Raw genomic sequence first — 13,231 nt, 5'->3', positions numbered from 1 at the left:
CATTTAAACTGAAACTCACTGCTCTACCATCTATCTCAAAGGAGTAAGTTCCTGAGAATGCATCCAACTTGAACTTCGAAGTCTTCAGGAATGGTCTTCCAAGCAGGATTGATGATGGTCTTCCTGAGTCATTAGGGGGCATTTCTAGGATATAGAAGTCAATGGGAAATTTGAGCCCCTTAATGCTCACTAATACATCTTCAGCAATTCCAACTACTATAATAATACTTTTATCTGCTAACACAAAATGAGCTGCCAACCTTTTTAAGGGAGGAAGCCTTAAGGTATCATATATAGACAATGGCATTATACTAACACACGTTCCTAAGTCACACATGCAATCGAAAAATATTACACCTCCAATGGTACAGTTTACCATACATGGACTTGAATCACTACATTTTTCAGGTATACCTCCCATTAAAGCAGATATAGAACTACCTAAAGGAATAGTTTCTAATTCATTAATTTTATATTTATGTATGCATAAATCTTTCCGAAACTTTGCATATTTAGGTACTTGCTGAATGACATAAAAAAGGGGAACAGTTACCTCAACTTTTTAAAAATTTCTACCATTTTGGGATCAAGTTTCATCTGCTTTCTGGACTTCCTTGCAAGGTGTGGAAATGGAATAGGAATGGCGCCACTTGCAGCCTCTACATCCTTTGGTGCTCCATTCCTTGGTTGAGCTGCTTCTTCTTCAACCTTGTTTTTTACTTCATCTTCCTCTTCAGCATTTCTCATTTCAGCGTCTTCCACGTCTATTGAGTCTTCAATTTGGGTGTGTTCTATTGGGCTTGTCTCCTCCTGGGTCCTCTCTTGCAGTGTGGTTCTGGACCTTAAAGTGATTGCATTGATGCCACCCTTGGGGTTAGGTAACGGTTGAGAAGAAATTCTGCTGGAGCTTAAAGGGTGGTTAGTGGAAGTAGGTAATGAATCTATCTGGGCGACGAGAGCTTGTAAAGTGGCATTCAGACCATTTAAAGTAGAGTTTAGTGTAGTCTGCATGTCCTGTTGTCCTTGTGCAAGAGAACGAAGCATCTCGTCATTTGATAAGGAAGTAGGATAAGTGATTTGTGGGACTTGTTGTTGGTTATGCTGGGGTCCTTGTGACTGTCTTAGGTGAGGAGCTCTATAAGGTTGGTTCTGATTCTGCTGTCTATTATTATTATTCCACCTCTGATTTCTATTGTTGTCTCTGCCTCCTCTGTTATAGTTGTCCCTCCAGCCATGGTTTGAATTATCTCTCCAACTTTGGTTGGAGTTGTCATGCCATCCTTGGTTATAGTTCCCACCTTGGTTGTAGTTGCCGCCTTGTTGATCGTATCCTTGATTCGGGCTGTCATAGAAGTTATGAGTAGCTGCCACAGTGTTGTCTTCTTATTAGAGCTGTGGGCATTCATCAGTATAATGACTATAATCAGCACAGATTCCGTATACTCTTTGGAGGACTAACTGTTGGCTTTGTTGGGTAGGGAAGGCTGAGTTTGTTGTTGTTGATTCAATTGCAATTGCTTCAGTAGGTTGGTCATTTCACATATACTCTGTGTAAGAGCAGAGGTCTCAGTGCTAGAGGAAACTTCTACAACAGATTTTGAGTGGCTGCTCCTGTGCCTGTGATTCTGAGTGGACTCAGCTAAGTCGTTGATCAGTTGCCATGTTTCATCTGCGGTCTTGTATTTTTTTAAAGAACCATTACTAGCACCATCTAGTGTAGTTTTATCCCGAGGCTTCATGCCTTGAGTGAAGTAACTGATTAACACTAGCCTGTCAATCATGTGATGGGGGTATGCATCTAGAAGGTTCTTAAAATGCTCCCAGTACTCATAAAGAGTCTCTGATTTTCCTTGAACAATGCAGGAGATCTCTTTCCTCAGTCTGTCTGTAACTTCAGCTGGAAAATATTTTTCCAAGAATTCTCTCCTTAGCGTATCCCAGTTAGTAACAGTTGCTTCAGGTTGGGAGTAGTACCACTCCCTCACCTTTCCCTCAAGAGAAAACGGGAAGGCGGTTAACAGAATAGAAGTTTCATTTGCACCATGACGCCTAACAGTAGAGCAGGCTGTCTGAAAATTCCTGAGGTACTTGATAGGATACTGAGCAGGTAAGCCATGAAACTTGGACATCAAGTTGATTAATGCAGTCTTCAGCTTAAAATCTGCAGCCAGAGTTGGATGATGCACTTGATATGGCTGCAGTGTAAAATCTGAAGCTCCAGTTTCCTGGAGAGTAATCCTCCTAGGTGCTGCCATGTTATCTGCACGTGAATCAACTGAATCAGTAGTAAAAGAGCTTGTTTCGCTCTCAGATGGCGGTTCAGATTCGCCCTCAAATGAGACTGGTGAATTGATAACAATCACTTCACCACCCTCAGAGGTTAACCGACGTCGAGCTCGCCTAATACGTGAAATAGTTCTTTCAATTTCAGGATCAAATGTGGCTAAGCTCGGATCAGGCAACGAACACGTTATTTAATGAGAGAAACATATAGCTCATGGTAACAAAATAAAATAAAATAAAATACGCAAATAAAATAAAAATATGTACACTAATTAATAATTTAGCACACAATTACAACTCCCCGGCAACGGCGCCAAAAACTGGTGTGTGGCAGAAATTAGACCAATTAAGAGATTGTAATATAAGAACAGCGTTACGAGTATAGCTCTTAACCAGCAAAAATCTGCCTCACCAATTTAGAAAGGTTGTCACAAAAGTTTAGAATAAAAATACTGGGAGTATGAGTCCCAGGTCGTCTCCCAACGAGTTGCTAGAAGGGGTGCTAATTTATTAATCAGGAGTTTTCCGAGAGTTTTGAGAATTGATTAACAGAAAATAAACAATTGTAATTTAGTGCAATGAAAAAAAGGAATTTATATTATTCAAAATAAAAAGCCTTGACCGGGGGAATGATTAATTGGAAGTTCTGTCCTTGTTGGAATTCTCTCAGGTGTAGTATAAAGAGGTTGTTATTTTCACTTAGTTAACCTTACTAAATAAAGGAAAGTCAAGTGATTGAGCTAACTCTTATTTGCAAATCCTAGTCCTTTCCCTTGGGAAGGTCTAGCGTTAGTAAATACAGAATTAGCCAACAACTTCCAATTTAACTAACCACTTGAGCATTCCAACTCAAGTGTCTCCTCTTAATCAACCCCATGTCAAGTAGGGAATCTACTCTATTGACATGGATACCATCTTCGTTATTGAGAGTTTGTAATAGAAAAGAGACATAATAATTTAAATAAAATAGAGATTCAAAATTAATTAAAAGTAAAAGTAATCCTTTGCATTAACAATCCATGAAAATAATTCAATTACCACTCTAAACAAGAATTAAGAATATAGAAAAAATAAATAAAAGAGCAAGTAAGAAAACAAACTAGAATAGTATCTTCTACGGAGGTGATGACTCTTCAATATCCAAAAGCAAAAGCAATAAACTATGAAACTATGAATGTAAACAGAACCTAGAGGAAGAGTAGTTTCTCTCTAGATTCAGATTTAAAAACCTAAAAACTATCGTAATGAGAATGAATGTATGTTGAGTCTCTGCATGTTTCCTGGCTTTATTCTGTGTTTCTGGGCCGAAAACTGGGTCAAAACGTGGCCCGAAATCGCCCCCAGCATTTTCTGTTAATTTTGCAGATCGCGCAGGTCACGCGTACGCATCAGTCACGCATGCGCGTCATCTAGCAAATTTTCTTGTCACGCGTACGCGTCGTTCATGTGTGCGCGTCATCTTGCAGAACTCAATTCTACGCGTACGCGTCAGGCACGCGCATGCGTCGCTGTAATTTTCTCCATTCAGCGCGCTCGCGTGGGCCATGCACGCGCGTCGGTGCTCGCTGGTCATCTCCTTAGTTTCTTGTGTTCCTTCCATTTTTGCAAGCTTCCTCTCCATTCTCTAAGCCATTCCTGCCCTATAAAGCCTAAAACACTTAACACACGGATCACGGTATCGAATGGTATAAAGGAGAATTAAAATATACAAATTAAAGATCTCTAGGAAGCAAGCTTTCAACCAAAGAATAAAACTAGGAAGGGAAATATAAAACCATACAATTAGTATGAATAAGTTGGTGAAGACTTGATGAAGCCACTCAATTAAACACAAGATAAACCATAAAATAGTGGTTTATCACCCATGTTCCCACAGTTTTCCCACACTTAATTGACACACAATCTCTATCTTAAGCTAACCAAATATTCAATTTGGGGTAGTTAATTTGTTTTTCCGCTTAAGGCTAGTGATGTGGTAAAATATAGAACAAATGAGGATTAAAAAGGCTCAAAGTGGCTAACAAAGGTAAATGGAAGGGTAGGCTATTTAGGATAAGTGAGCAAAAACAAATGGTGGCCTTAATCATACGCAAGCATGTAAATACACTAAATAATGGACATATAGATTGGAACAAAATATAGATTACAATCATAGAGAAGAAAACACACAGGAATAAAATATTATGGTTAAATAATGTAACCATGTAATTAAGCTCAAGTCTCACAGGTTGTGTGTTCTTTAGCTATCATTTATGTTCCAAATACAATCTTCAGACAAGTTTAACACAAAAATTTTAATTTAAATTAGTGAAATACTATAAAGTCTTGAAAAGAAACTCATTACTTTAACCAAGCAGTGGTAAAATATGCACAAAATCAAGAAAATATGCAATCAAACATGTAAATGCAACAATGAACTTAATAAAGAAAATAAGACATTGGTGTTGGGAAGAAAATAACTAACCCATGGAGATCGGTATCGACATCTCCACACTTAAAGATTGCACCGTCCTCGGTGCATGCTGAGATGTGCAAGTGGACGGGTTGCTATACTGATGCTTTTCTCCAAAGATTGTGCAGATGGAACTTGTTTGTTGCCCATGTAAAGGTTTTCCATTTCCCTTCCTCGGTGGCCATCCTAAAAGAAGAGGAAAAAGAAGAAAAGTAACTCAGGAATAAAGAGAAGAAAATGAATAAAGTATGGGTTGGTTAATGCCAAATAATGGGGGTCTTGGAAAAAAGAAATCATGATCGCACACTTTTCACACAACTCCGTGCAGCTGACCAGCAAGTGCACTGGGTCGTCCAAGTAATACCTTACGTGAGTAAGGGTCGATTCCACGGAGATTGTCAGCTTGAAGCAAGCTATGGTCATTCTTGTAGATCTCAGTCAGGCGAATTCAAATGGTTTTGAGGTTTTGATAATTAAAATATAATTAAAACAGAGAATAAGATAGAAATACTTATGTAATTCATTGGTAGGATTTCAGATAAGCGTATGGAGATGCTTTGTTCCTTCTGAATCTCTGCTTTCCTATTGCCTTCATCCAATCATTCATACTCCTTTCCATGGCAAGCTGTATGTTGGGGGAACACCATTGTCAATGGCTACCGTCTGTCCTCTCAGTGAAAATGGTCCAAATACGCTGTCACCGCATGGCTAATCATCTGTCGATTCTCACTCATGTTGGAATAGGATCCATTGATCCTTTTGCGTCTATCACTATGCCCAAAACTCGCGAGTTTGAAGCTCGTCATAGTCATCCCGTCCCAGATCCTACTCGGAATACCACAGACAAGGTTTAGACTTTCAAGATCTCAAGAATGCTGCCAATTGATTCTAGCTTATACCATGAAGACTCTGAACTCGAGGCTAAGAGATATGCATTCAAGCTCGTTTTCATGTAGAATGGAAGTGGTTGTCAGGCACGCGTTCATAGGTGAGAATGGTGATGAGTGTCACATAATCATCACATTCATCATGTTCTTGTGTGCGAATGAATATCTTAGAACAAGAATAAGCTTGAATTGGATAGAAAAACAGTAGTAATTGCATTAATTCATGAAGAACAGCAGAGCTCCACACCTTAATCTAAGGGGTGTAGAAACTCCACCATTGAAAATACATAAGTGATAGTGGTGTTCATTGGCTTCGGCCCCAGATGGGGAACCAGAATAACCAAGATGAAAATACAATAGTAAAAGGTCCTATTTATAATGAACTAGTAGCCTAGGGTTTACAGAAATAAGTAAATGATGCAGAAATCCACTTCCAGGCCCACTTGGTGTGTGCTTGGGCTGAGCATTGAAGCTTTCACATGTAGAAACTTTTCTTGGAGTTAAACGCCAGCTTTGGTGCCAGTTTGGGCGTTTAACTCCAGCTTTTATGCCAGTTCTGGCGTTTAACGGCAGAATATGATAGAAAGTTGGTGTTTAAACGCCAGTTTGCGTTATCAAAACTCGAACAAAGTATGGACTATTATATATTTCTGGAAAGCCCAGGATGTCTACTTTCCAACGCAATTAAGAGCGCGCAAATTGGGCTTCTGTAGCTCCAGAAAATCCACTTCGAGTGTAGGGAGGTCAGAATCCAACAGCATTGCAGTCCTTTTTCAGCCTTTGAATCAGATTTTTGCTCAGGTCCCTCAATTTCAGCCAGAAAATACTTGAAATCACAGAAAAATACAAAAAACTCATAGTAAAGTCCAGAAATGTGATTTTTATTTAAAAACTAATAAAAATATAATAAAAATTAACTAATTCAAATTAAAAACTTCCTAAAAATAGTGCCAAAAAGCGTATAAATTATCCGCTCATCACAATAATTTGTGTGGAGGGAAGTGCATCCCTTGAGGCATCTCAGGGATTTCATGTTGAGGAATTTCCTCATGCTCTTGTTGAGGTCCATGAGTGGGCTCTCTTGCTTGCTCCATCCTTTTCTTAGTGATAGGCTTGTCGTCATCGATGAGGATGTCTTCCTCTATGTCAATTCCAGCTGAATTGCAGAGGTGACAAATGAGATGAGGGAAGGATAACCTTGCCAAAGTAGAGGACTTGTCCGCCACCTTGTAGAGTTCTAGGGATATAACCTCATGAACTTCTACTTCCTATCCATTTATGATGCTATGGATCATGATAGCCTGGTCTATAGTAACTTCAGACCGATTGCTAGTAGGAATGATTGAGCGTTGGATGAATTTCAACCATCCCCTAGCCACGGACTTGAGGTCAAGCCTTCTTAGTTGAACCGGCTTCCCTCTTGAATCTCTCTTCCATTGAGCGCCTTCCACACAAATGTCCATAAGGACTTGGTCCAACCTTTGATCAAAGTTGACCCTTCTAGTGTAGGGGCGTGCATCTCCTTGCATCACTGGCAAGTTGAATGCCAACTTACATTTTCCGGACTGAAATCTAAGTATTTCCCCCGGACCATTGTAAGCCAATTCTTTGAGTCTGGGTTCACACTTTGAAGAAGAAGAGAGAGAGAGTTGAGGTAGGTGGGGATCCTGTGGGGTCCACAGATCCTGAGGTGTCAAGGATTTCTCATTCCTGCACCATGTTGGCGTGTAAACGCCCCTTGGAGTGCCAATCCTGGTGTTAAACGCCAGGTTGCTGCCCATTTCTGGCGTTTAACGCCAGCTTTTCTTCCCTTTCTGGCGTTAAACACCAGCTTTGTACCCTTTTCTGGCCTTAAACGCTAGTCTGGTGCCCTTTTCTGGCATTAAACGCCCAGAATGGTGCCAGATTGGGCGTTTAACGCCCATTCTGCTACCCTTACTGGCGTTTAAAGCCTGTCCTCCAGGGTATGCTATTTTTTATGCTGTTTTTTATTCTGTTTTTGATTTTTCAGTTATTTTTATGACTTCACATGATCATCAACCTAAAGTAAACATAAAATAATAATAGAAAATAGAAATTTAACATAGATAAGTAAAGATTGGGTTGCCTCCCAACAAGCGCTTCTTTAATGTGAATAGCTTGACAGTGGGCTCTCATGGAGCCTCACAGATACTCAGAGCATGATAATGGCCTCCGAACACCAAACTTAGAGTTTGAATGTGGGGGCTCTGTTTGACTCTGCATTGAGAGAAGCTTTTCATGCTTCCTCTCCATGGTTACAGAGGGAGATCCTTGAGCCTTAAACACAAGGTGGTCCTCATTCACTTGAGGAACCAATTCTCCTCTATCAACATCAATCACATCTTTTGCTGTGGCTAGGAATGGTCTGCCAAGGATGATGGATTCATCTATATTCTTCCCAGTGTCCAGGATTATGAAGTCAGCAGGGATGTAAAGGCCTTCAACCTTTACCAAGACATCCTCTACAAGTCCATAAGCCTGTTTTCTTGAATTGTCTGCCATCTCTAGTGAGATTCTTGCAGCTTGCACCTCAAAGATCCCTAGTTTCTCCATTACAGAGAGGGGCATGAGGTTTATACTTGACCCTAGGTCACACGGAGCCTTATCAAAGGTCATGGTGACTATGGTACAGGGTATTAAGAATTTTCTGGGATCTGGTTTCTTCTGAGGTAATTTCTGCCTAACTAAGGTATTCAGTTCATTGGTGAGCAAGGGTGGTTTATCGTCCCAAGTCTCATTACCAAATAACTTGGTATTCGGCTTCATGATTGCTCCAAGGTACTTAGTAACTTGCTCTTCAGTAATATCTTCATCCTCTTCAGAGGAATAATACTCATCAGAGCTCATGAATGGCAGAAGTAGGTTCAGTGGAATCTCTATGGTCTCTATCTGAGCCTCAGATTCCTCTGGTTCCTCATTAGGGAGCTCCTTGGAGGCCAGTGGACGTCCATTGAGGTCTTCCTCAGTCGAAATCACTGTCTCTTCCTCCTCTCCAGGTTTAGCCATATGGGTTATGTTTATGGCCTTGCCCTCTCTCTTTGGATTCTCTTCTGTATTGCTTGGGAGAGCACTAGGAGGGAGTTCAGTAATTTTCTTACTCAGCTGACCCACTTGTGCCTCCAAATTTCTAATGGAGGACCTTGTTTCAGTCATGAAACTTAGTGTGGTCTTGGATAGATCAGAGACTACAGTTGCTAAGTCAGAGTGGCTCTGCTTAGAATTCTCTGTTTGCTGCTGAGAAGATGATGAAAAAGGCTTGCTATTGCTAAACCTATTTCGTCCATCATTATTATTATTGAAGCCTTGATTAGGCTTCTGTTGATCCTTCCATGAGATGTTAGGATGATTCCTCCATGAAGGATTGTAAGTGTTTCCATAGGAATCTCCCATGTAATTCACTTCTTCCATTCCAGGATTCTCAGGATCATAAGCTTCTTCTTCAGAGGAAGCTTCCTTAGTACTGTCTGTTGCAGCTTGCATTCCAAACAGACTCTGAGAAATCATTTTGACTTGCTGAGTCAATATTTTATTCTGAGCCAGTATAGCATTCAGAGTGTCAATCTCCAGAACTCCTTTCTTTTGAGTTGTCCCATTATTCACAGGATAAAGAAATGTACATGAATTGGTTGTTTGCAACCATTTTAATGAGTTCCTGGGCTTCTTCAGGCGTCTTCTTCAGATGAAGAGATCCTCCAGCAGAGTTGTCCAATGACATCTTGGATAGTTCAGACAGACCATCATAAAATATGCATATGATGCTCCATTCTGAAAGCATGCCAGAAGGACACCTTCTGATCAACTGCTTGTATCTTTCCCAAGCTTCATAGAGGTATTCGCCTTCCTTCTGTCTGAAGGTTTGGACTTCTACTCTAAGCTTACTCAACTTTTGAGGTGGAAAGAATTTGGCCAAGAAAGCATTGACCAGCTTTTTCCAAGAGTTCAGGTTGTCCTTAGGTTGTGAGTACAAACATGTCCTAGCTCTGTCTCTTATAGCAAAAGGGAAGAGCATAAGTTTGTAGACCTCAGGGTCAACCCCATGAGTCTTAACAGTGTCACAGATTTGTGAGAATTCAGCCAAGAACGGATGAGGATCTTCTAATGGAAGTCCAAGAAACTTGCAATTCTGCTGCATTAGAGAAACTAATTGAGGCTTAAGCTCAAAGTTGTTTGCTCCAATTGCAGAAATTGAGATGCTCCTTCCACAGAAGTCAGAAGAAGGTGCAATGAAGTCACCAAGCATCTTCCTTGCATTGTTGGCATTGTTGTTATTTTCGTCTGCCATGTCTTCTTCCTTTTCAAAAATTTCTATTAGGTCCTCTCCAGAGAGTTGTGCTTTAGCTTCTCTTAACTTCTTCTTCAAGGTCCTTTCAGGTTTAGGATCAGCTTCAACAAGAATGCCTTTGTCCTTGTTCCTTCTCATAAGAAAGAGAAGAGAACATGAAGGTATGGAATCCTTTATGTCACAGAATAGAGATTTCTTGAGGTGTCAGAGGAAAACATGAATAGAGGGATGAGTTAGGCAGATAAGAATTCGAACATATGAAGAAGGAGATAGAGTCCGAATTGCTAATTGAGGAGGAGTGTTGGTCCTTAAATAGAAATAGATGAGAGAGGGAATTTTCGAAAAAAAAAATTTTAAAAGAAAAATAAGATTAAAATTTAAAATAATTAGTTAATTAAAAAGAATTTTGAAAATTGGTTAACAGTTTTTTGAAAATTAAAAGTGAGAAAGTTGTTAGGTGATTTTGAAAAATATTTTGAAATCAGTAATCTAAAAGATATGATTGAAAATTATTTTAAAAAAGATGTGGTTGAGAAGATATGATTGAGAAGATATGATTGAAAAACAATTTTAAAAAGATTTGATTTTTAAAATTAATGACTTGGCTAACAAGAAATTTAAAATATATGATTCTAAAATTCAAATATTGAACCTTTCTTAACAAGGAAGTAACAAACTTGAAATTTTTGAATCAAATCATTAATTGGTAGCCAGGATTTTCGAAAATAGTGAGAGAAAAATGGAAAAGATTTGATTTTGAAAAAGATATGATAAAAAAATATGATTTGAAAAAGACTTGATTTTGAAAAATTATGAAAATTTGAAAAAGATTTGAATTAAATCCATTCTGGCGTTTAACGCCCAAAATACTACCCTTTTGGGCGTTTAACGCCTAGCCAGGTACCCTGGCTGGCGTTTAAACGCTAGTTTTCCTTCCTCACTGGGTGTTTTGAACGCCCAGCTTTTTCTCTGTAATTCCTCTGCTGTATGTTCTGAATCTTCAATTCTTTGTATTATTGACTTGAAGAGACATAATTTTGTAATTTTTTTTTTGAATTTTTAATGATGAGAAACAACAAAATGAAACTAATCATGGAAAATCAAGATCAAAACAAATAATGCATGCAAGATACCAAACTTAGAAGTTTGTATACTAGGGACAATAACAATTTGAAAATGCATATGAGAAACAACAAAAGACACCAAACAGGATAGTTTAAAGATCAGAAAAACGAAAATCATCAAGAACAACTTGAAGATCAACAAAGAACATAATGCATAAAATTTCGAAAAATGCAAAAAAAGAAAACATGCAATTGACACCAAACTTAAAATTTGACACTAGACTCAAACAATAAACACAAAATATTTTTTATTTTTATAATTTTAAAATTTTTTTTGTATTTTTTGAAAATTATTTGGAAAAAGAAAATAAGGAATTCAAAATTCTTAATGAGAATTCCAGGAATCATGCAATGTTAGTCTAAAACTCTAGTCCAAGAATTAGACATGGCTTACTAGCCAGCCAAGCTTTCAGTGAAAGCTTCGGTCCAAAACACTAGACATGGCCAATGGCCAGCCAAGCTTTAGCAGATCATTACATTCAACAGCAAGATTGATAGAAATCAACAAGCTCTTGTGATGATAAGTTGAAACCTCGGTCCAAAAGATTAGACATGGCTTCACAGCCAGCCAGACTTCAATAGATCATCATGAAACTCTAGAATTCATTCTTAAAAATTATGAAAAAAAATTTCTCCAAAATAAAATAAAAAAATAAAAGCTTAAAATAAAATAAAATTACCTAATCTGAGCAACAAGATGAACCGTCAGTTGTCCAAACTTGAACAATCCCTGGCAACGGTGCCAAAAACTTGGTACACGAAATCGTGATCGCACACTTTTCACACAACTCCGTGCAGCTGACCATCAAGTGCACTGGGTCGTCCAAGTAATACCTTACGTGAGTAAGGGTCGATCCCACGGAGATTGTCAGCTTGAAGCAAGCTATGGTCATCCTTGTAGATCTCAGTCAGGCGAATTCAAATGGTTTTAAGATTTTGATAATTAAAATATAATTAAAGCAGAGAATAAGATAGAAATACTTTTGTAATTCATTGGTAGGATTTCAGATAAGCATATGAAAATGCTTTGTTCCTTCTGAATCTCTGCTTTCCTATTGCCTTCATCCAATCATTCATACTCCTTTCCATGGCAAGCTGTATGTTGGGGGATCACCGTTGTCAATGGCTACCATCCATCCTCTTAGTGAAAATGGTCCAAATTTGCTGTCACAGTATGGCTAATCATATGTCAGTTCTCACTCATGTTGGAATAGGATCCATTGATCCTTTTGCGTCTGTCACTACACCCAACACTCGCGAGTTTGAAGCTCGTCACAATCATCCTGTCCCAGATCCTACTGAGAATACCACATACAAAGTTTAGACTTTCGGGATCTCAAGAATGCTGCCAATTGATTCTAGCTTATACCTCAAAGACTCTGATCTCGAGGCTAAGAGATATGCATTCAAGCTCGTTTTCATGTAGAACGGAAGTGGTTGTCAGGCACGCGTTCATAGATGAGAATGGTGATGAGTGTCACATAATCATCACATTCATCAGGTTCTTATGTGCGAATGAATATCTTAGAACAAGAATAAGCTTATATTGGATAGAAAAACAGTAGTAATTGCATTAATTCATGAAGAACAGCAGAGCTCCACACCTTAATCTAAGGGGTGTAGAAACTCCACCGTTGAAAATACATAAGTGATAGTGGTGTTCATTGGCTTCGGCCCCAGAGGGGGAACCAGAATAACCAAGATAAAAATACAATAGTAAAAGGTCCTATTTATAATGAACTAGTAGCCTAGGGTTTACAGAAATAAGTAAATGATGCAGAAATCAACTTCCGGGCCCACTTGGTGTGTGCTTGGACTGAGCATTGAAGCTTTCACATGTAGAGACTTTTCTTGGAGTTAAACGCCAGCTTTGGTGCCAGTTTGGGCGTTTAACTCCAGCTTTTATGCCAGTTCTGGCATTTAACGCCAGAATAGGGTAGAAAGTTGGTGTTTAAACGCCAGTTTGCGTTATCAAAACTCGGGCAAAGTATGGACTATTATATATTTCTGAAAAGCCCAGAATGTCTACTTTCCAACGCAATTACGAGCGTGCCAATTAGGCTTCTGTAGCTCCAGAAAATCTACTTCGAGTGTAGGGAGGTTAGAATCCAACAACATCTGCAGTCCTTTTTCAGCCTTTGAATCAGATTTTTGCTTTGATCCCTCAATTTCAACAAAAAAA

At 38.9% G+C, this 13,231-nt stretch overlaps 1 non-coding gene across 1 annotated transcript; it reads left to right on the top strand.

Annotated features, from left to right (window-relative positions):
- Positions 1–9,416: 9,416 nt before the first annotated feature.
- Positions 9,417–9,520, top strand: LOC112725027 (small nucleolar RNA R71). Its single transcript, XR_003164158.1, has one exon. It is a non-coding gene; the product is annotated as a small nucleolar RNA R71 (small nucleolar RNA).
- The last annotated feature ends 3,711 nt before the right edge of the window (positions 9,521–13,231 follow it).

The sequence above is a fragment of the Arachis hypogaea genome, chromosome 11, assembly GCF_003086295.3.
Source record: "Arachis hypogaea cultivar Tifrunner chromosome 11, arahy.Tifrunner.gnm2.J5K5, whole genome shotgun sequence".
NCBI classification, from domain to species: domain Eukaryota; kingdom Viridiplantae; phylum Streptophyta; class Magnoliopsida; order Fabales; family Fabaceae; genus Arachis; species Arachis hypogaea.
This window is presented reverse-complemented; position numbering and strand designations above follow the sequence as displayed.